Genomic DNA, 23,237 nt, shown 5'->3' with positions numbered 1-23,237 from the left:
CACATCCCCTCCAACACAGGTTGTTTCCTATCTTGCTAATTTTGGCCATTCTAACTGGTGTAAGGTGGTATCTCAATGTGGTTTTAATTTGAATCTCCCTGATTAATACCAAAGATTTTGATCTTATGTTCTAGTCACTTGTGCTAGCTAGAGCTGGAGCCCTCCACTTTTGACTGGGATTTTTAAAAATTAGTGTGTTGTAGTTGAAAAATTGGTGTTACCTGACTGACATTGTGATTATTGAAGTCCATAAATCTTGCCTGCAAGAAAAAGGCAAGAAAACTTATGGCAGCCCTGAAGAAAGACCTCTGTAAGATCCTATCCAGAATCCTGGAGCACCTGGTATGTAACACTGTGATACTACAGACCTGAGATCAAAATTCATACTTAGGCCAGTGTTTCACCATACAGATCTTATTCTCTTTCATTCTTCTCCTCCAGTGAATCCCATGTTTTAGAAAATTACCTGTCCACCACATTACTTAATTCAGTTTATACAACACTGTTGAGTTCTTACTTAGGTGCCGACTGGAAACATGGATTGATTGAAAATATAAAAATGAATGAGGCCTTGCCTGACTTTAAGGAACTCAGTTTAATTTTTATATTATTCATAGCTGTGACTCTTAAGCCAATCCATCTCATCAGAATGAAGTAACCAGTGTTACAAAACTGGGTCGATATTCTAAAACATGATTTAGTCTGTAGTTTTATCATAGGTTGGCATGCAAATTTCATAGACTTTAACTACATAAATGAATTCAGAGTCTCAGGCTGTTTTCACAGACCTCTGTAACCCCAGGAATGTTCACAATCCCTGCTTTAAAGGGTTTTGTGCAAAAAGTTTTATTTTCAATTTCTCTTGCTTTCTAATAAATGTATTTAAGACAGAAAACGCTCTTCTGAGTACTGCCTTGGCTGTGTCTGGCAGTCTTGAGCTCTGGTGACTGTTGTCATTTATTTCTAAATGGGTAATTTCAGTTTCAGTGGCTGGATTCAGCAATTAACCCAGGAATTCCTCAAGTGCGTTTAAAATTTTTAAGCACCTAGCATACAGCCCATGTGGTTTCTACTTTATGGAATATATGGTCAATATTTGTAAATATTGAGTGTTTTCAGAGGGAGGGGTGCCTATTCTTGGATACAAAGTTTTTTTTGGATTTGGCTTATTAATTGTTCATAGAGTCTACATTCCTGTCTTACTGTTCATATAGTGAATTGATTTCTGAATGTGAAAGAAAGCAATATATGATGACTTTTGGTGAGTTGTGTCTTTTGTAACTGTGAAATACTCTTGTTTGTCGTCAGGACTCTCTGCAATGACCTATTTCCCCCAATTAATGTAGTCAAAACAGCTTTCTGGGAGTTCAGTCTAATGGTCTCTGGGGAATTTAATCCATCTGTATTAATTGAAATTGTTGAAATGTTTGGATCGTCCCTGCCATTTTATTTTGTATCTTACTTCAACATTTCAGTGACATGATTGAGCGTTGTTTTTTCTCTTAGTTTTTCTTTCTAGTACTTTGGAAAGAATCAAACCTATTGCTCTTCCTTTAGTGGTTATCCTTGTCTCTCAGTTTGCAGCTACAGTGGCTGTATCTTCTTCCACTCCTCTCCCTTACCGTTCTTGCACTTCCCCACCTGCACCTCTCCTCCTGGTGTAATGATGTGGGATTTGTTTCAGATTAATCTCTGTTATCTTGGTGTATGTGTTTGTGTGTGTTTTAACAATACGTGTAGTTATTTAGACAACTATAAGTTTTACTGTTTCCTTCTCACTGCTTTTTCTTTCATCCCAAGGTTAGTTTTTTGGTTTACTGCAGCATATCATCAGTTAATCCCATCAGATTGAATCCTCCACTTGCATTTTTTTTAAAATGAGTTTTAGGGTGTTAGGTTCAAAATCCTTTCCCTTTAGAATTTTGAAGCCCTAATATGATGGTCTGCTAGCATCCAGTATTGCTGATTTAAAAACCCAACACCAATCTGATTCTCTCACCTTCTCTTTTTATATATTGATAAAGACCTGTTTTTTTCTGTCATTGAAAAACATTTAGGATTTTCTTTTTATGCTTTGAGTTCTAAAAGTTTCACCATTGTGTGTCTAGGTATGTAGGATATTTGTCATACCCCAGGGACCTTTCACTCTGAAGAACTGTACCATTCTTGGATGAAGAGCAATTTCTAATATGGTTTCTTTAATGATTTTCTTTCCATTTCATCAGTTTCATTTTTCTGGAACTCTTAGTGAGTGTGGGACCTCCTGCCTTGGTCCTCTGTTCGTTGGACATTTATATTTTGTCATTTATATTTTGCTCCATTCTGGAAGAATTCTTCAGATGTGATTGTCCAGATCATGATTCGCTCCTCAGGCATGTCCATTACAATAGTATCTTAGGTTTTCTGTTTCCTTTTAAGTTTAGTCATTTGTTTTTAAATATTCAAGATAGCTCTCTTGGTCTAACTGTTTTTTTCATAGATGTGGTACCCTTACATTCCTGGGGATCTCAGTTGGAGTTTTTACATTATTTTCTATTCCTTCAATTACTCGTGTTCCCTATTGCCAGCTGTTTTGTTAATTTATTAATTATCTTTACCACTATTTGTTGTCTTTAAAGGATCATTCAGGGGCGCCTGGGTGGCTCAGTGGGTTAGGCCGCTGCCTTTGGCTCGGGTCATGATCTCAGCGTCCTGGGATTGAGTCCCATGTCGGGATCTCCGCTCAGCGGGGAGCCTGCTTCCTCCTCTCTCTCTCTCTGCCTGCCTCTCTGCCTACTTGTGATCTCTCTGTCAAATAAATAAATAAAATCTTTAAAAAAAAAAAAAGGATCATTCAAATATATGGAAGAGATTCACTTGATTAATGTATTGATAGTTGGGTGTGGATTTTCCCCACATTGCTATGAGCCTTCTTTTCTCCAAAAGACTCTTTTACCTTGACTGGAAGAAGAGGGCTTGTTCACACAGACTTTTAATAATACATGGATGGGAATGGGCAGGAGATCTAGGCTCTTGTTCCATCCTTAGCCCCATCCCTGGAGAGTCACCATGTTTGCCAAAGTAGAGGTCTTGATTCTGAGGACAGAGTTCTTCTCTCCAGGACAGAACTCTCCCACTCCCACGAATGACTTGGTTTTGGAGGTGGACAAAGTTAGGACGGGACAGTCACTGCTGGAGGCCCCCACCTTTTTGTCACTTGTTGACTCAGCTTAGGGTATCCTTAGGATTGCTTTCACATTTTTGATTGTTGTTTCCTGGGCTGGTTGGGGCTGAAGCTCTCCATTCTTGTTTTTTGTTGGTCTGATCAGCTGTACAGGGGCTCCCCAACTTCAGTGGACATCAAAATCACCCAGAGGGCTTATTAAATCCAGATTGCAGGGCACTACCCCTGAAGATTATAAGGAGGTTGGGATGTGGCCTGTGAATTTGCATTTCTAGCAAGTTTACAGGGATGCCGATAAGGTTTGTCTGGAGGACCACATTAAGAACCACTGTGGGGGCGCCTGGGCGGCTCAGTGGGTTAAAGCCTCTGCTTTCGGATCAGGTCATGATCCCAGAGTCCTGGGATCAAGCCTCGCATCGGGCTTTCTGCTCAGCAGGGGTCCTGCTTCCTACTCTCTTTCTTTGCCTGCCTTTCTGCCTACTTGTGATTTCTGTCAAATAAATAAACAAAATCTTTTAAAAAAAAGAAAACAAAACACTGTGAGACGTTTAAGAACTTGAGAGTTTCTCAAAACCACTGGCACCCCAATATTACCTTTTGTACTCCTTCCCTGTTCCCAGTTCTCCCCCCCCACCACCTTTTTATTTATTTATTTATTTGACCGAGAAACACAGCAAGAGAGGGAACACAAGCAGGGGGAGTAGGAGAGGGAGGATCAGGCTTCCCATGGAGCAGGGAGCCTGATGTGGGACTTGATCCCAAGGACCCTAGGATCATGACCTAAGCCAAAGGCAGGAGCTTAATGACTAAGCTATCCAGGCACCCCTAAATCTCCAGTTTTTTGTTTTGTTTTGTTTTAAATATCATTTCAAGGAATTTGTAGCATAAGGAGAGGGATAGTCCACTGTTTTAGTCTAGACTTTTAATTTCTAAATTCATTAAATTCTTCAGTTTTAGAATAAGCTTCTTTAAAAATATTTCTCCTTTTTATGGCTATTTTTTAGAAAGATTTTATTTATTAAAGAGCACACATGAGAGAGAGCAAGAACAGGGGAAGAGTGAGGAGCAGACTCTCTACTGAGCAGGGAACTTGCCATGGGGCTTGATCCCAGGACCCTGGGATCATGACCTGAGCCAAAGGCAGACGCTTAACCAACTGAGCCATCTAGGTGCCCCGTTTCCTTGTTAAGGCTTTTTAAAAAGCTTTTCATTTTGGAAAATGTCAAACGTATGTAAAAGTATAGAGTAATGCAATGACACCCATCTTCCCACCTGTCGTGCAGCTTCAGTGCTCGATCAGTCTGTGGCCAGTCTCATTTCTATCCATACCTCACCAGTCCCTCCCCACCCCACCCCACCTGAGATTATTTAGAATCAAATGCCTGGGCATCTTAATTATTTTATTCTTACACATTTCATTATGTATCTCTAGAAGGTAAGGACTTAGAAAAAACCCCACCATATCTTTAAATTTAAGAACTCCTTAAGATCATCAACTATCCAATCAGACAAATGAAGTTTCTATAACTTGTTAAGATAACATAGTTGAGATCATTCTGTGTATTTCATTTTGTACCTTGTTTATGTATCTCAAGTGCCAGATTAGAAAAATATATTTTGGACATACTTAAAATTTGCTCAATTTGCTACTTACTACTGGTCACCTTCCTCTTTTCCATGAAAAAGTAGACATTTAAATTCTGAAATGGACTACGTATCTTCATTTAAATGAAAATGGCAGTGCCAAGCGCAGTAGAGCTTATCGCTGCTCTTGTTGTGAGGGGAGAGGAAGATAGGAAAGCCCTGCTGAAGGAACAGGCCAGGGCCGGGGATTTGCCATGTATTTAATAAGCATTTGAAAGTTGCCCTGTTGACTTCCTTTGTCCAGTATGTATTTGCCAGATACACAAGGCTGAAATGGACTGAATGGTCACTCTGGGAATGGAAAGCCACTTCGACTGTGGTGGAAGCTTGTTCCAGAACAGCCTCCTGTTAGCATAGCTGGGGGCTTCTTGAGGGTGGTATAAGAAATGATTATTTCAAAATTGGAAGAGGAGGAAACCAGTAAACGTGAGTAAATGGAGTAATAGAGAAGACAGATACTCAGAATATGCCTGAACTGACATTTCCATTCTTGATCACAGTTGCCGTAGACTGTGCCCTGCAGTGCAGTGCACACTGTGAAACACTCTGGGGTCTTCTCTTGATCCATTGTACCAGTTGACTGTAATGTGTCTTTGTGCACCCCCGGGACAACCTATAATGGCTTCACTTCAGAAGTTTTCATAGTTTGTGTGAAGGTTTCCATACTGTGATTTCTGTCAGTCAGTCTCTAACTGGCTATTGGAGGGCAATACCGCCATTTCCTGAGTCAGCTATTTGCGAACACATAGCATCTGTACGTTTTTCTAGTTACATTTCTGTTTTTATTTAATTTGTAAAGCTAAACTCTAGGCTTTATTTTGGTTACTCCAGTCTTCCATTGTGTCGTTTTTGATAGTTCGGTTCAGGATACCACATTGCGTTTAGCAGTGTGTCTCTCTTAGTTACCTTGTTGTTCATTTTGTTGTTTTTTTATGACAAGAGTAATATGCTCATTGTAAAAATTCAAATAATCCAGTAATATATAAAATAAAAAAGTGAGGTTTGTTTTGCCCTATACTCTTATCGTCAGATTACCCAGAGATACCACTGTTAATAGTTTGGAGTGCATTTCCAGACTTTTAAGATACACATATTTACAAATGTCTAAATATGCTCATATAAATTTTGTTTTTAAATAGAAAAATCATCATAGATATTGCCTTGCAAATTTTTCACTTGACGGTATGTCACGAATATTTATGTATATATATGTAAATATATGCATGTATGCATATATATGCTTTCACTTTTAACATCATTCCCCTATGGGGAAATTTGTTTCCAGTTTTTCTCTAATGTTAATGAGACTACAGTGAACACTGCTGAATTTACAGTGATACACACTCTGTGTGTGTGTGTGTTTTTATCTATGAATATTTCTGTAGGAGTCTTGGGCTCAAAGGTCAAATGGCCTTTAGAAGGCTATATCAAATTACATTCTTATTAAAAATATGTTTAGAAAACATATCGAAACTTGAAATAAAAATAGATTCGCGTATGCCCTTTCAGTGTCACATGAGCAGTAGTTCTCAAAGTGTGGCCCAGGACCTTTCAGGGGGTCTGTGAAATTCAAACTGTTTTCATAATTCTAGGACATTATTTGCTCTTTTCACTCTAATTTTTTATGTATGAATAGTTTTCCAAAAGCTATATGATATGTGATGCTGTCTTCACTATGACAGCTAATGGGAAGTGTCCTTGGCTATTCTTGTGTTGTCTAGAATTTTCTAAAGTGGTAGGTTTGAAGATAAACACACGTGAGTTTTTAGAGCTTAACTCAAGTTGTTGTTAGTACTCTTGCTGGCTATCTTTGTTTTGCCTGTTATAGTCTTTGTAACCTTGTAATTATTGAATTAATGTCATCAATAAATTATTATTTTTAAATGCCAATGATCTGGAAAACTTTAAAATGATGCCACTCAGCTCACTACTTTTTTGTGTTAGAAAACAGATTTTAAAAATGTTAATTCATGTGAATATGTAAATGGTTTTTTGTTTTTAAGTGCATTATATGCTTAAATTTTAATTTCTAGTGCTATGTATATTAATTATAACCCATAGAAACAAAAGTTCTTGGCGATCTCAATAATTTTTAAGAGTGTGAAGGAGTCCTAAGACCAAAATGTTTGGGAAGTCACTGTACTAGAGCAGTATCTAACAAATGTACCTAATGGTTAACTGACCCTTTTTGTTTGACTGATTCATTAGGGCCCAGACTCTGTAAGGCCTGATGTTAATTTGTACAAAACTGATAAGCCACAAATGAATTTTATTTGGTAGAGTGACCTATTCATTTCTCTAGTAGAAGGGAGGTCATAGTTGTTTAGCCTTGTAGGACATTAATCATTTGACTGTAATTTTACTCGTGCATTCTCTTCCAGTATCGTCTCATATCATCCTTTGGGATACTTTGATAATAAGTTAAAGGAGTCTTTTGACCTGTGTTTACTATCTTGTTTCCAACTTTTGAAAATTATTCTTTGACAAGTTCACAAGAGTTTCTTTTTATCCATGCCCTTACCAATGTATCACAGATATTTTTACTGGTTTTGCTGATGCTATTGTAAGACTTAAGGACTTAAAAGTTAAGAAAATTTTTTTAAACATTTCCTCAGTATTCAGTGCATCTGCTTTCTGTTCAGGGGCCTGAAGAGGATTCGGGACTCTAAGAGAAGGACTAGGCAGTGCCCAGGCTTCCCCTTCCATATCCCACATGGCATGGGGAGATGTGCCTTTCCTTCAAATACTCCTACCCCGGGAGTTGGTCCTGTCCGCAGCTGCCAGTCCAGAGCAGTAGTAGGGTCCTCAGTGTTGGACCTTTCACATAGAACACATGTTATATTCAGACAACCTTGTTGAGGGACAAGAATGTCCCAAAACAGCAAATACAGTAATTTTGTTATTCTGTCAGGTGAGAGAATGGCATCTTTTTTTGCATTTTCCTGACACCAGTTGATTTGGAAAACAAAGGCAGAAGAAAAATTACTAAATTTCCTTACTACCTACAGCCCATTGACAAGTCCTTGAAGCAGGCAGAGTGACATTCCTCTAGGGACTCAACTGCCTCAATGTTAATACTTTGACAAGTAGAAATTTCCTTTATCTCTAAACCTCTAAAACTGTTGACAGTTACCCCCCCAAGCATATGGCCCACCAATACACATCTGAAGGGTCTCTTGACTGAGGTTTTATTAGACCGTAATAAATGACCTTTTCCCAACAATAGCTAGCCCCCTCAAGGTCCTGGAGACCTTGCTTCCAAATTCCTTAGAGACTTATGCTATCCTTAATCTCCTCCCAACTTGAAAGTATATACTGGGGACTCCTCCTGACCCTACTGCAACTCTTTCTGCCCACAGGTCCTGTCTCTGTGCTTTAATAAAATCACCTTTTTGCACCAAAGACATCTCAAGAATTCTTTCTTGGCTGTTGGCTCTGAGCCCTAATGTCTTTGCTACATCACTAGTGAGGCCAACCACTTTTCCTGTTTTGTATGTTTGTTTCTGACCATTGCATTCTGTGAATTGCGAGTTCTAATCTTTATTTTCCTGTTGGTTGCTTGGTTTTTTTCTTTCTGATTTGTACACAGACTTTATGGATCTCAATCTTCCGTTAAATACTGCAGTCTCTTGCTAGTATTTTTATTTGGGGGGACGTTCATTCTATTACTTTTCCTTTGATGGCTTTGCAGCTTTATGTCATCCTAAAATATATTTTTTCTTCTAATATTTTTGTGATACTATATTTCGATCTTTATTTTGCATACAGCATGAGTTAGGGATCTGTTACTTTTTAAATTCCTTATTCTGCTGTTCTAATCCCTTTATTTTTACAGGTAAAATGGTTTACATTCTTGACACTGCCTTCCAGGTTTTGTGCTCTATAGAAGGGTTCTGTTTTTCTTTTTTTTTTTTGAAGATGATACCATATAATAAGAAAGAATCCTTTATTACTACGTAACTACGTAACTTCACAGTGGTTTCTTTTTAATGTCGTAAGGGGCAATTACTTAATCAAGGCTGTGTTTTCTTCCTGTGCTCTCTTCCATGTTTTAAGAACTACTGAAATTGTTTCCATGTCTTATGGGAGTGGTGGTAGCACTTCCTAAACAGTGGTAGCCACTTCCCAAATTTTGATTTTATATAAGATTTCTGGCTCTAACCACTAAACTATCTGAAGATAACTAATAATTGGGAGCTTTTTTTTTTTTTTAATATTACAGTGACCACTGATTATTTTTGGCCCTTTCTCACTGGACTGTGGCCTTCTTGTATCTTGAGGAAAGTAAGTCAAAAATTATTACCTTGTCTGAGAACACATAAAATTAGAGTAGACCAGTCAGTATTATTTGCAGATGAGCTGCATAAATTCCAGATTTTGGAAGAATTCTAAAATGGGAAAATTCTTTAAAATGTTATTGCTTTAAGATGAATCTATGATAATATCTGTTCTTTCAGCTCTGGAAGAATTTTCTGGTTTTTGTTTTTAGACATAATATTGGCTCAGTTCCTCCCATATTTATTTGTGTATATATATTTAAAACAATGCTGAATCATTGTGATAGAACATCTACTTCCTTGCAGAAGCAGGAACAAGAAAAAGTTCTGAATTAGATACATATTTGCATTCCAAGGCTGGGTGCTTTCTTTTGGATATTTTGAATCCTGGGTACATTTTCAAGAGCAGGTTTTTAGACCACAACTAAAATCACAGGGTTTGAATTTGGTAGGCATTTATTCAGTCCCATACGGTGTTTGACGGATGTGATGATAGGAAATTGTGAGACAGGAGACAGTCATCAAAAACCATCAGAATAAGAAATAAGGTATCAAGTCATTAAAATAAGAAGGTATCAATCAAATTAGGTATTGAGTCAGACTTGTAGAGCCTGTGGTATTCATTACCCTTAATTACCTAGCAAGGAAAAATGGCATTTGAAAATTCATTGTTCACTGTGTCAGTCACTATTATTTGCTGGCTCCCAAACCATGTTGATCATCTGAATATAAGTTCCTACCCAGAGATTCTGGGTTTTATTGATACTAGGATATAGCTCAGGAATATTTTAACAAGTTGCCCAGGTGAGGTGGTGAATATGGTCCGACAGATTTGGGAAGCACTGGTATTGTGTGTGTGGAAAAGCCCCTACAGTGTATCTTGCTGGTGAAAATACAGATTGCTGGGTCTCCCTCCTCTCAAGTTTCTGCCTCACAGGTCTCCCATTGGGCTTGAGAATTTGCAATGGTATTAAGTTCCCAGGAGATGCTGCTGCTGCTGCTTTTGCTGGGCCAGGGACCACACATTCAAGTACTACTGACCTAGATCTTCCCCGAGACTTCCCAGTCCCAGACTGGTCACACTCAACAAAGACAACAAACTGAATTCTGGGGCAAGATCTTATGTTTCTTTGGCTCAAGCCTTTGCTTTTCTTTTTCATGTTCTTCTTGATTGGTGATTTTTCTTCCTTGGGAATGAGCATGAATTGATGGACCTCTATCCCTAAGCAACGTTTCGAGTGGAAGGATGTTGATGTTTGCTGGATAGGGTGGCTTGGCAGGGGAATGAAAATAGCAGAGGAGCTGTGCAGATCTGGGCAGAAATCCCTGTGCTTTGACCCTGGTTTTATTGTGATCTTGGGCAGGTCCCCTAATCTGCTTTCCAGCCAGGGGAGCTCCAGCCCTGGTGCCTTGCCATGCTTCCCTCCTGCCAAGAGGCCTTTACTCTTCTCCATACCTGGAAAGCTTTTCCCTTTCCCCCAATGTCTTGTTATTGCTTGCTTGAACTTAGATCTCTGCTCAGCAATCACTTCCTCTGAAAGCCTTCCGTGACCTCCCTAAGTCGGTCAGGTCCTTCTTTACACACTCAGCACCACGTACCTGCCCTTCCCAGCATCACCACGGTAGTATTTGTGTATTTGTGTCGTAGCTTGATTTGTCTCTCTCAGCTAGACTGTAAGCCCTGGGACTGATGCTGTGAAAAGGTGGATCAGTTTGTATTTCCTATTGTGGTCTAGCCACAGACGCTGTGTCTGGCACATAGTGGGTGAACAAATGGGGTCACGTATACAAACAGCAGCACGGGCGGGGGGGGGGCATTCCAAAATTAGCTTCAATCCTGCCTTGGGGTTTCTAGAAGACACTGTTATTCTTACAATAAATTCCCTATAGTGCACAACTGTACACATTGGTTTCTGTTATTTGAACTACTATTTTCTGAGTGCTTCTATATGTCAGACACCAGCTGTAATCCTATGTTTGGCATTGATCTAGGAAGTCAAGAATCTCAGTCTGCTATTATCTTGGGTGTTATTTTTTCCTATGATTCTATAAGCCAATGTGTATTATAAAGATATGATCTGTAGATAGAAGATGTATTTCCTAAAGGAAATATAAACAAAAACAGCAGAAACCAATTTTATGCTCAAACTAGATCTCTAAGGTAGTTTTTGGGATTGGAAATAGTTGGTACCAAAGGAGAGTAAGGTAATTTTTAACTACCTGCAAACATGACTGCCCTCTCCATATAGTAGAATCTTACAATGGGTAACATCTGGAAATTGTGTTCATTTTAGAGAGACCAAATGTTTTAGTTACTGGCCATCACAGAGGAGAGGATAGAAATAACCAGCCCAGGATTGCTATTTATTTATTTATTTATTTTAAAGATTTACTTATGTATTTATTTGAGAGAGAGGGGTGGGGAGGAGGGGAAGAAGGGGCAGAGAGAGAGAATATCCAAGTGGACTCCCACTGATAATGGAGCCTGAAGCAGGGCTTGATTCCCCCAGCCAAGAGATCAGAATCTGAGCCAAATCCAAGAGTTGGATGCTTAAGTGACTGAGCCACCCATGTACCCCAGCACAGGATTTTTAAAAGCCTGTTTGACTAGAGGTCAGAAACTGGGAGAAGGAAATGGTTTATTACCTGGGGGCTGTTGGGCAATTGCCTGAAGAGTCTCCAGCATTAACTTGAACTTAATACCTTCAGGTCAGGGAAGGGAGTAGTCATGGACAGTTGACTTGCCATCCTATATTATTGCTTCGTATCATGGGCAATTACTTGGCCTATCTTGTGGGGTACAGTGGATGGAGGCAGGAAGAAACATGTCCATAGGATCCAGAGAGATAGACCCACTGGCAACTTTAGTAGGTTGCATACAGTTTTATGAGCTTGTCGTGGAGAATGTGTAAATTCCCATGTGTGCCCACACCCTGATAATGACTGATACCTTCAAAGAGATAGGACGCCACAGATGTTTGATTGTATTTCACCCATAATTTGTGGTCCACATGACTTCATTGTATATGAGCTGATTTATAAGCTGTAAAGCATAATGCAAACAAGAAGTGGTATTTATTATTTGTATTCTTTCTGCTTCTTGGCTGAGTTCCAGGGAGGTTTCTGTATCCAAGGGAGGATTCGGAGGAGAACAGAGAGCAAAGAACTTACATAATCATAGAGCAGTTTTATAGTTTTAAGATTTGGCGTTTATAAATAATGGCCCTCCTGAACATTCTTCTTGAAGTCAGAATTTGGACCCAGATAAATTGGACACATATCTCAATGGAGGGCACTAGTCCATGTCTTTGTGCTGATTTAAAATGTCAGTGACTGACTTCGACCATGTCAGTGTCTGAAAGTTTAACAGTAGACATTTTTTTTGCAAACTCCCTTTATTTTTATTGAATGGAATTCATTTGGAATCTGGTACCAGAAATTGGACAAAAGTTCATGCCACATCAGACTCTCCTGGTAGATAATGGTAAGGCTTGAGGTGTTCCAGACAACAATCCGGATCTAGATAACAGGCACTGTTATAACAGGATGCTGGCCCGTCATCCCTTATTATACCTACCCAGTTTATTTTGTTGATTGGATTATGAATGTGGAAGGGCCCATTTCGTTATTATTGCCTTATGACTTTTAGTTTAATAGTTATTGTAAGTGAGATTTGAATCAGTACCTGGATTTTATATAATATATATATTATATATATATATATATATATATAATATATCTATATAGATATGTATCTTTCTCAGCCAGAACTAGGAGACTTTTTTCCCCTAAACATAGAGGAAATGCCTTTGCTGTGTTTTTGAATTTAACAAGAAAGAGGACCTGAGGAGAGAAAGATGCCCCCTGAAGTTAAACAGGTTACAGAAACTGCCCTGACTGGTGGACTGGAATTGCTTCTCACTTTCCTAAAGGCAAAGGTCATCAGCCATTAGAGCCATTCATTTACTACACACCTCTCTGGCACTCTCCCAGTCCCTGGACAGTCTTGGAAAAAAGGACACAGTCACTGCTCTTTATGTTAACACCACATGATAATATGAGTGCCAGCAAACAAGTAAATGACATGTGAATACTTCAGCAAGAAGGGGAACTGGAACCTTCTGGGGAGGCCTGTCTTCAGGTGATTTCCAAGTGGTTTTGAGTGTAAAGGAGAGCTCTTGCTCATGCAGGGTAGGTAGGAGGGACGGTTCCAGCAGAACGGAGGGAAGAGCCTGCATTGCTGGGCCATAGGTGAGGGGGCTGTCCGGAAAGCAGAAGGAAGGAGTGAGGACTAGCTGAATTGTGTGTCTTGGCCTGCAGAGGTGCTTTGAAACTGCTGGAGCTACTAACCCTCTTGAGAATCAAGACTCAGTGTACAGACTGAACTCTGACCCCCACCGTGCAGCAGCCTGCCTGGGAAAATCACCCATGCTCTCCGATGAGATGCCCAGGAAGGCAACCAACGGGCCAGGCTTGTAGGAAGTCCGACAGCTCTCTCCAGTAACAACAACCCAGGAAGCTAAACACTAACCTCTGTAACAATCAGTCCCAAATGGGCAGGACTTGATTAATAACAGACAGCTTCCCTATTTTACCTCCACTTCCAACTGTAAAGAGCCCTTTACAGAAAGCTAAGTAGGCAACCCCACTCCCCAACCACATAGGGCGCTTCTAGTTAGCCTGACTCCTGCTTCCCCACACCAGCAGCCTCCAACCAGGGCGCTCCTGCAGCCTTTCCTCTCTTTCATTGTACAACTTTTCTCACTCCTCTGCCTGCCTTCGAATGTCTGCCCAAATGCAAGGGACAGAGGCTGACAGACTTGCAAACAGCCTTTGCTTTTCTCATTGGGTTGGTCTTCACTTACTTCCACAGGAGTACTGCCGCTGCTGGGTTGGATTCATTCGCTGTGTAGCTTCCCCCTTGTGTCTCTGTTTTTACTTTAACAAGCATTGTTTGTCCTTTGCTTGGCATTTTGCCAAGAGAAATAATAGAAACAGATAAACAGCAATGCCGACGGGAGTCTGCTGTTTGAGGGTCACTAGGAAATGCTGTTGAGTGTCTCCTTTTATGTAGGGTGGCAAGAACATGGGCTCTAAGGGAACCCGCAGTGGGAGACAGTGCTGTTGTGATGTGGTCTGAATAGCTCTTTAATTTTCAGGGACCGCTAAGGGGGAATTCAACTCCTCTTGGATCAGTAATCAGTAGTTGACTTACCCTGCACTTAGTAGTACATCCTAGTCCTCTTTATAAAAGTTTTACTATCTTAAGAGCGGCTCCAAAGAAAGATACTGTGGTTCAGCAGTGGCTAATGGTTGGGAACTGTCTATCAGCGGCATGGAAGTTAATTATATGTTCTACTGAATGGCCCCTCTGAAAATCACATTTGCTTCATGGTTTGGGGCCATACTTGCTTAGCCTGCTTTCTAATTTGCTGAGTCTCAGCTATGTATGCCTAATGGTAATACAGGAAAATCATCATCTATCGACTGGAAGAAGAATTCCAGTTTGTTCTTGAGTTTTCCTTTTATAACTCTAATATGTGCATTGCTAAAAACCCTAGTTGGGGTTGAGGCTGCTTTTCTGTGCTTGGGAACAGTAAGTTAATAGGTAATACAGTAATACAGTAAATACAACTATCTGAGAAGAAATCCTGACATCTACTTACCTTATACCCTATGGTCACATCACGTATTTGACACGCTGTCGTTACAGAGCCAACTACGATTATGGTGTGGACAAAGCAAGTGGGAAGTTAGGCTTCTTGGCTTGCATTCGAAGCTTCTTCAACCCTCTCAGCTTAACTTCTTGGCATTATTTTCCTAGGGAACCTCCCTTCGAGGCACACCGTATTTGCTCCCAGGGTTTTGCTCATGTTCCATTCTAACGCACTGTGCTCACCCCACCACCTGCACCTGCCCCAAAGGTTCCTTGTTTTTAAAAGCCCAGCTCAGATACCATGTGCTTTTTTACATTTCTGTGATTGCCCTGGCAAGAATCGATCTTTTACCTCTTAATTCTCATGGTGGTTATCATTATCCGGACCACTCAGAGTGCCCTTCAGTGCACTCTTTTGTGTAACTGTCTTCATTCGTTCATTTGCTCTATAAGTTTTTACTGAATGCCCACTAAGTTCAAAGTTTTGCTCAAGTCAGGGGATCTCTCAGGGATTAAAACAGCAGAAGTTTTGTACTCTGGTAGAAAAGGCAATGAGCAAGATAAATAAACAAATACATAAAATAAATAGTGTGTCAAGTGCCAGTAGGTGCTCATGAGAAGGTGTAAAGCAGAAAAAGGCAGGTTACTGAAATTTGTGATAGGGTGAACAAAGAAGGTCTCACTGAGGAGATAATTTCTAACGGATTTGAGGGGAGAAAGGGAACAAGTTGTGAAGGTATTCCCCTGCTACAGAAAGCTCTCTCCTTTCCACCCAAGTCCAAAGGTCCTGAGGTGGCTGCATATCTAGAGGATGTGAAGATGACAGGAGAGTAGTGTGGCTGGAGCCAAATGCACTTGCTGAGGGGAAAGGATAAATAATGGGAGGGGATGGTTGCCATGTAGAGCCTTGTAGGTCATTGTCAGGATTTTGACTTCTATTCTGTGTGAGATGGGAAGCCACTGGAGGGCTGTAGAGAGAGAAGTGACATGATCTGATTTGTTTTAAAAGACGCCCTCAGGGACGCTTGGGTGCCTCAGTTGGTTAAGTGTCCGACTCTTGATTTCTTAGGTCATGGTCTTGGGGTCATGGTCTCAGGGCCATGAGATCAAGCCCTGCATTGGGTTCTGCGCTACGTGGAAAGTGTGCTGGAGATCCCCTCCACGTCCATCATGCTCTTTCTCTCACTCTCTTTCTCTAATAAATAAATAAATAAATAAATAAATAAATATTTAAAAGAAGCCCTCAGGCTACAGTGTTGAGAATAGGCTGCAGAGATGGTGGGGAGGGGAGCTGGTAGGCTGAAGCAGGAGTGAGACTATTAAAGTGGTCCAGGTGAGAGATTATGGGGACTTGAGCCAGAGGAATGGGGACAGGTGATCAGATTCTGGGTATATTTTCATGGTAGAGCCGATAGGATTTCTCCAGGGATCAGATGGAGAAAGGAGAGAGAGAGAATGGAATCAACAGTGATTCCAGAATTTTTGGCCAGAGCAACTGGGGAAGATGTTGCTGCCATTAACAGAAACTGGGAAGATGGTAGAAAGTGGGCATGGGGGTGAGGGTGGTGGATGCTCATGAGCTCAATTTTAAACATGTTCAGTTTGAGACGCTCCTTAGTCATCCATGTGCAGATGTCAAGTAGCTTGTGGCTTCGGAGGGGCAGAATGTCTTATGCCTCATAAGTCTTTGTGTCTAGGTTGTTGATTGCATGAATCAACTAATTAATGAACAGTGAGCAGTAATTCTGAATACAAGTTAGGGGGAATTTCTCATCCTGGACTGTGAGAGAGGAAAAACATTAATTAGGTTTTGGATAATTGTGAAGGTGGGATGTCTGAAAATGGGAAGATGATGAGAGAGAAGGGACTAAGGGTGTTGTCTCTGTGCCAATGTCAGCAGCTTTGAAGACTTAGATCATGAACTGTTTATTTTCTTTTGTTTAAGAAGAGCCCATAACTTCTTTACTCTCCCCCAAAGATGCCATCAGGCTTCAGGATGTATGCTGTCATTATTGCTGAAGGCATTGTCATCATCATTATTATTACCAGTGGCAGCCCCCTATCCTGTGCGCTGTGTATAACAGTAGATTCAGTTTGGTATTAAGAGTCCAGATTCTGGGGCACCTGGGAGGCTCCACTGGTTAAGTGTCTGCCTTCTGCTCATGTCATGATCCTAGCGTCCTGGGTTCCACCTAGGGCTCCTTGCTCTGTGGGGAGTCCACTTCTTCCTCTGCCCTTGCCTCTCACTTTCTCGCTTTCTCGCTTTCAAAAATAAAATCTTAAAAAAAAAAAAAAAAGGAGTTCATATTCTGGAATTCTTGAATTATGCTTCTACTGTTTATAAGTTGTAAAACTTTTAGCAAGTTACTTAACCTTCCCATTTCAGTTCTCTAATCTATAAATTGGGAGTAATATTAGTACCTATCTCAGCGAGTTGTTGTGAGAATTAAATTGTTAATAGATATTAAAGTGTTTAGAATGATCTGGCATATAGTGAATCCTATATGTAATAGCTATTATTTTTGTATCATGCACTGTCAGATATATACTGGGTGCCATGACGAACATTGATCTTGACATAATTTCTGGCTGTGGATCTATTGATGGGAATTGAGACAGATTATTTCACAGGCAAGAAGAAAATGAGTTTAGAAAGCTCACTCAACTCAGAACTACTGGTGGGAAGTTCAGAAATAAACCAGAAATAGTTTTAACCTCCCATCCAATTTGATTTCCACCACCACTTAAGTGGCAAAGTAAATGAAATGAAGGTCTCAGAGGGCCATAATTTCAATATTTGAGCCATTGTCACACAGAACAGGAAACTACAATGCTGGCCACATTTTCTGGATGCCAGGCCATGGAGTACCCAGACTCGTACCACTCTGGAGTATGGCTCTCCAGAAAAATGAGAAAACCTCTCTCTCTGTCCCAGGGCTAGACCCTGGTAGGAGCATACAAACGGGGAGTAAGAAGACAGACAGTCTGCCAAAGCTCTCCCTGTCTTCTGTGAGCACAGCAGATGAAAGGAAGGTATTAGGAAAAAAAAGTGTGAGGTGGGGAAGATTAGCAGACAGCGATGTGGTTTCTTGTTCTACGCTGTAGTTGTTCAGATGTTGAAATTATGGCCCCCTGAGACCCTTCGTGGCCTTGCCGCTTAACGTGCTTTGTGAAAACCAGGACTATTCCTCTGGGACTCATTGACGGACTGATTCCCAAATGAAGAAATAAATCAAATAACCAACCACTCCAGCACTGACCGAGTGTCACTGGTATGTCAGGAAAGATACTGCTGTAGAGATTATTTTTTCTTGGCTGAAGGATAGTTTCTTCCTGTGGTTTGTTGACTTGAGGAAAAAAGTAACCTTTATTATGAGAGTCCCCAAAGAAACAAAGATATCTTAGGACTGATTCATTCAGTAAATGGTTCTGTGTGCCAAGCACTGTGCTAGAAGCTGGGGCAGAGGAAGAACCAGACTCTGCTTCAGGAGCTTATAGACCGCCAGAGAGAGAAGCAGGGAGTTCGTCCAGCCTCATGATTTAGTGGAGTGCGTGCACAGAACAGCACCTAACTCATTTTCAAGGAGTTCAGGGGTATTTGCCCTGAGTCATAGGATGAGTAGGAGTTGCGAGATTTGGGGTAGAGGTGAAAGGCAGAGTTATATAATCTAAACTAGCCCCGAGGAAACTCTGTCATCGCAGTGGCCTCCGGAGCTCAGATCCAATTTTAGAAACTGAACCTAGTGTTAGGCCACGAAGTTGAACTCACTCCACCTGGTCAGCAGGGGCAGGTGCTGTTGTTACGCAAAAGAGCTTGGAGGTTAACTTGGTGCCATAAGCTGGGTCTGTGCTGGCAGGAGCTCTCCCTGGGAGAGTGGAATTTAATTGGTGCTCATTTTCAGTGCCCTTAGAAAGGGTGACTCCTGGGCCCCCAGAAATAGAAAGCGTCCTAACTCCTAAATGACTGGCAGGCAGGGACCTGAATCGCACCCAGCACTTGGGCTAATAGAGATGCCCAGCAAGTACAATATGTTTGGGGCTTTTTCCCAGTATCAAATGAGGTGGCTCTAGATGCATGGGAACAGGAGTAGCTTTTCCTTGTGTCAACAAGGCGGCTTTGTGTGTGTGTGTGTGTGTGTGTAACTCAAGAAATGACGCTTGCTTACTGGTCTGGCTAAACTTCAAAACTCTGTGTTTTGTTTTTTTTTTTTTTCCTCCTCCCAGGAACATTTTGTTCATGTTGGTGGTTAAAAGGGGGCAGCTTTCACATAGAAGTACAGCAGGAAGTATTTAAGTTGGTTAAAAGGAAGGACTCTTTGGTAGAATGATTGAATGCAGGACTGGGTTCCCAGGGGGATTATGAAGTCCAATTTTTATTCATGGACTTTCCTATTAAATAACTCAAATAATAAGTGTGGCAAGGCATTTTAGCCCACGTCACCACTTTTTTAAAGGCCTGTGCTTTGGGATTCAGAGGAAAAGGGAGTGACTTGTGACCAGGAGGACCCAAGGCAGCTTCATGGGGATGAGCTGGCCTTGAAATTGGGGTCAGACGTGGAAAGAAGATTGGGGAGGGCAGTACACAGACAGGCGGAGTGAAGAGATCAGGGCGGGAAAGCACTTGGGACAAGTGGGATGGAGCACGGAGGGAGACTTGGAAAGTGGTGTCCGAAGGGGGCTCCTGTTGGATAATATTAGCAGAGTATGAAAGAGCTGGATTATGGAAAGCGTGGAAGTCTCGGCCAGATTTTTACCTGTCAATCTGAAATTGTCAGAAGGCAATAATTAAGCAAGAGTGTTTTATTTGGGATCAAAGAATTGCAATTCGGCTTACACAGGCAACCCAAATCGTGTCTAGGGACACTAGGGAGCAAAAGTGGGGGATTTTTAAAGCAAAAACAGAATGCTCACATGCATTGCTTATAAAGAATTTTTGATTGGGGTTGATGGCGGAAAGCTAGTCTTGGCAGGGTATATGTGGTTGCTGAGTCTATCACTAAGCAAAATCTCTTATGGTGGCAAGTTGCAGGCGTTGGGGCTCAGCCCCTGGAGTTATTTGCAGTTTGGCCTAGTTCAAAGGCGTGCTGTTCCACCAATGATGTGCATACGGCCCATCTCCTTAATGACTCCAGGCTCGGTTTTAAAATCCCGTTACACAAGTGACCCTTTTTTCACCTTTCTTCACCTGACTTCATTTCACCTTTCATATATTCAGTAGGCAACTACAAGCCTTTTTTTTTTTTTTTTAAGATTTTATTTGTCAGAGAGAGAGAGCGCACACACGCATGCAGAGTGGTAGGCAGAGGCAGAGAGAAAAGCAGCTTCCGGCTGAGCAAGGAGCCCCACGTGGGACTCGATTCGACGACCCTGGGATCACGACCTGAGCTGAAGGCAGCGGCTTAACCAACTGAGCCACCCTGGGGTCCTTTTTTCAGGTATTTTGTGCAGGAAAAGGAAATGATGGACAGTGGATCATGGTCTTTTTACAGACTTAAACTTTTAGGGAACTAACAGTTCTGTCGTTTAGTGTTTCTCAAACCCTAGTGGCATGAGAATCATCGCAGGAGGCAGTGCTTGTTAAAATTCAGTCTCTGAGGGCCCCGCTCCTAGAAGTTCTCAGGTGGAAGTTCCGGGTGGGGTTGGGAATCTACAGTTAAACTCTGCCCCTGGTGATCCCGGTACCACTGGTGAAGACCCACACTGGGAGAGCTCAGCTGGCCTCCTGGGAGACGCTGTTTAAGGACCCTAACCGTGAAGCCTCGGGTGAAGCCTTGGATAAGCACTGAGAAAGAGGGTCAGCTCTACAACACTCTCAGGCCCAGAAAGCAGGAAGCCAACCTTTTTTTTTTTTTTTGGAAGCCAACTTTTAAAGTCATACCAGTCCAGTAGGAACTCACTTCCCCATTCTGTTGCCCTCCCTACACTACAATTTTGGAGGGCCTTGGAGTCTCTAAAGGAAGAAGGTCAAAGTGAAGTAAGGGATCACATCCTGTTCCCTGGACAGTAAACCTTGGCTGGGTGTTGTGTGGGTAAATATTGAAGCAGTGCACCACTGTTTTTTAAGCAGCACACCAAGTCCCGAGGGAGGAAGCCCTGCCTTGCAGCATTTGCCTCTTCCCTGTGGTATAATACTCCCAGCATGGCCATTCCAGGCTACCGGTTACCCACGTGATGTCACTGAGCACAGACTGTGAGCCCGACGGGAGCCTGAGCCAGCTCACACCCAGTGTTCCTAGCCTGAAATCACACTCAAGCTGGCATGGAGGGGCGGAACTATCTAAAAATGAAGACTGAGTTGCTGAAAAGCGTATGGTTCTGCCCTGCGCTTTATTATTAAAGTGCCCATAGGGCTTCCCATTCTGCCCAAGTTTCCACCCAGTGGCAGGGGGAAAAACTGAGCAGATTTCAGTTTAGGGAGAGTAAGAGACAAAGATATAATCGTATTTGGTTATATCCTAAAGATGGTGCCTGTTTGATGTATGGGTTACATACATCAAGATTTCATTTACTTATTTGAGAGACAGTGAGAATGCATGAGTAGAGGGTTAGGGTTAGGGTTAGGGTTAGAGAGGCAGAGGGAGAAGCAGACTCCCCGCTGAACAGAAGTCACACAAGTGCCCCACCTAGGGAACTTTTATCTTAAAAACTTGCAGGACGCTTTTTAAAAAGATTACTGTCAAATGTGAACACACAACTGAAAGTTACATGAGAAATCACGGTCCTTAACTGAGAACCACAGGATGTAAGCTATTCTGTAATTGATGAGGTTTGCTTTGGAGATTTTTCTTTAGTGTTCCCAGACGTCCCCAAAAGAAGACAACTATCTCACTGATTAAAAAACCAACGAAACTGTTCAAAGATGTCAAGATAGTACAGGAAGAACCACCAGAGACTGGGATAAGACCCATCTCATAAGTCCAATGTGAGGATTAAGTGAGCAGACCTATTTGTGTCTAATACCCACAGTAGGTCTGCAGGCAGTGGGTTCTAGTTTCTCGTCGGCACTTCATGCGGTTCCAGAGATGTTGGGTTATGTTCACTCCCTGTGAGGGAGCTTCATCTATGCTCGTAAGTGCCAGGCGGAAGAGTTCCTATTTCGGGTCTCTCGTTGCCCCTCCCCCTTGCCGCTGAATGTCACAACTAAAGCCTTAGAGAGCCTCAGTTAGTTCGGGGAGAGAGCCAGGACCTGCAAAGTTCCTTTGGCAGGTGGGGGGGGGGGAGTGGGCTTTTCAGTGGGCCCCCAAGTGTCCGCCGCTGGCAAAAACAGCTTCTGTGTGGCCTAAGCCACAACGAGGACCCCAGAACCGTAGCTCTCCCACCCCGGTTATCCCGAATAACTGACTCTTTGGACTCGCCTAATGCAAACAGTAGATGGCTAACGCGTACACTGCTCCCAGTGAAATGCTCCTTCAGCCCCAGATAGGTTCGGAAACCACAATGAATTCCCATCCACCAAGACTGCCTGCGGGAGGGGGGCTTCCTCCAGGTTCATAAGCTACTTTTACAAACCACCGTCGCCTGCTTTGGGTGACACAGATCCTGCCTTTGCCGTTGGGTCTACAGATCCCGAAACGCTGCGGGCTTCCAGGCAGCCCTCGTTATCGCTTCTGGAGAGGAAAGAGCAACTTTCCCGAGCCGGGCCGGGGCACAGCGGGACCCCGGGGACGGCCGGCGGGCGCGCAGCGCGTCCTGGGGCGGAGGCTCCGCGCGGCTGCTCGGCGGCCGAGGCGGTTGCTCGGCGGCCGGGACACCGGCTCCAGTCTGGCCTTCGCTGGGACGACTCCGCGCGGCCCAGGTTTCTCATTCCCGAGTCTAACCCTCAAACTCCAGTCCTGTCGCGTTCTGAGGGGTTTCCTGTGCGGAATGAGGAACAATGACTCATCCAGGCGAGGGTCTACTCGGGTGTAGACGCGGCATCTAGAACCAGGGGACTGCATGAGATCACAAAGGACGCGAGGGTGAGAAGCCTCCCGGCAGCCCTCGGCCGGGAGCGGAGTAGAGCGGGTTCACAAGGGGTTAAGGGCGCCTCAAGATCCCCGCAGGCGCAGAAGCAAGCCTGAAGCCGGAGGCCTCGGGAAGCGGCGGGCGGAAGCCGCTGTGAACGACTCAATTTACCTAGACTTGCAGCTACACTCGTCGTCTCCCACATGGTCTAGCGGTTAGGATTCCTGGTTTTCACCCAGGCGGCCCGGGTTCGACTCCCGGTGTGGGAACGCCAACTCTTTTAGGAAAAAAAGAAACCAATTTAGGCTTTCCTCAACCAGCAGAAGGCTGGTGTTTTTAGAAAAACCTATAACCCAATTTCAGAGCAGCAGGGAAGTTGGGGCCTGAACGGAATCAGGGTCTCCCTCCCCAAACCCGGCAACGCCGGCGGAAGCGGGCGGCAAGGCAGTAGCTGCGACGGTGAGGAAGTTAGCTTTTGAAATGAGGGATTTAAATCCGAGTGAAGAAGATGGGTCTCGTGCTAAAATACACGTTCCAGCAGGTACTACTGATG

At 42.6% G+C, this 23,237-nt stretch overlaps 1 non-coding gene across 1 annotated transcript; it reads left to right on the top strand.

Moving 5' to 3' along the window:
- The first annotated feature begins 22,881 nt into the window (after positions 1-22,881).
- TRNAE-UUC lies at positions 22,882-22,953 on the top strand. Its single transcript has one exon. It is a non-coding gene; the product is annotated as a tRNA-Glu (tRNA).
- The last annotated feature ends 284 nt before the right edge of the window (positions 22,954-23,237 follow it).

Source organism: Mustela erminea, chromosome 15 (genome assembly GCF_009829155.1).
Source record: "Mustela erminea isolate mMusErm1 chromosome 15, mMusErm1.Pri, whole genome shotgun sequence".
NCBI lineage: Eukaryota > Metazoa > Chordata > Mammalia > Carnivora > Mustelidae > Mustela > Mustela erminea.
The sequence above is the reverse complement of the archived record's forward strand: the minus strand, read 5'-3'. Positions and strand labels throughout refer to the sequence as shown.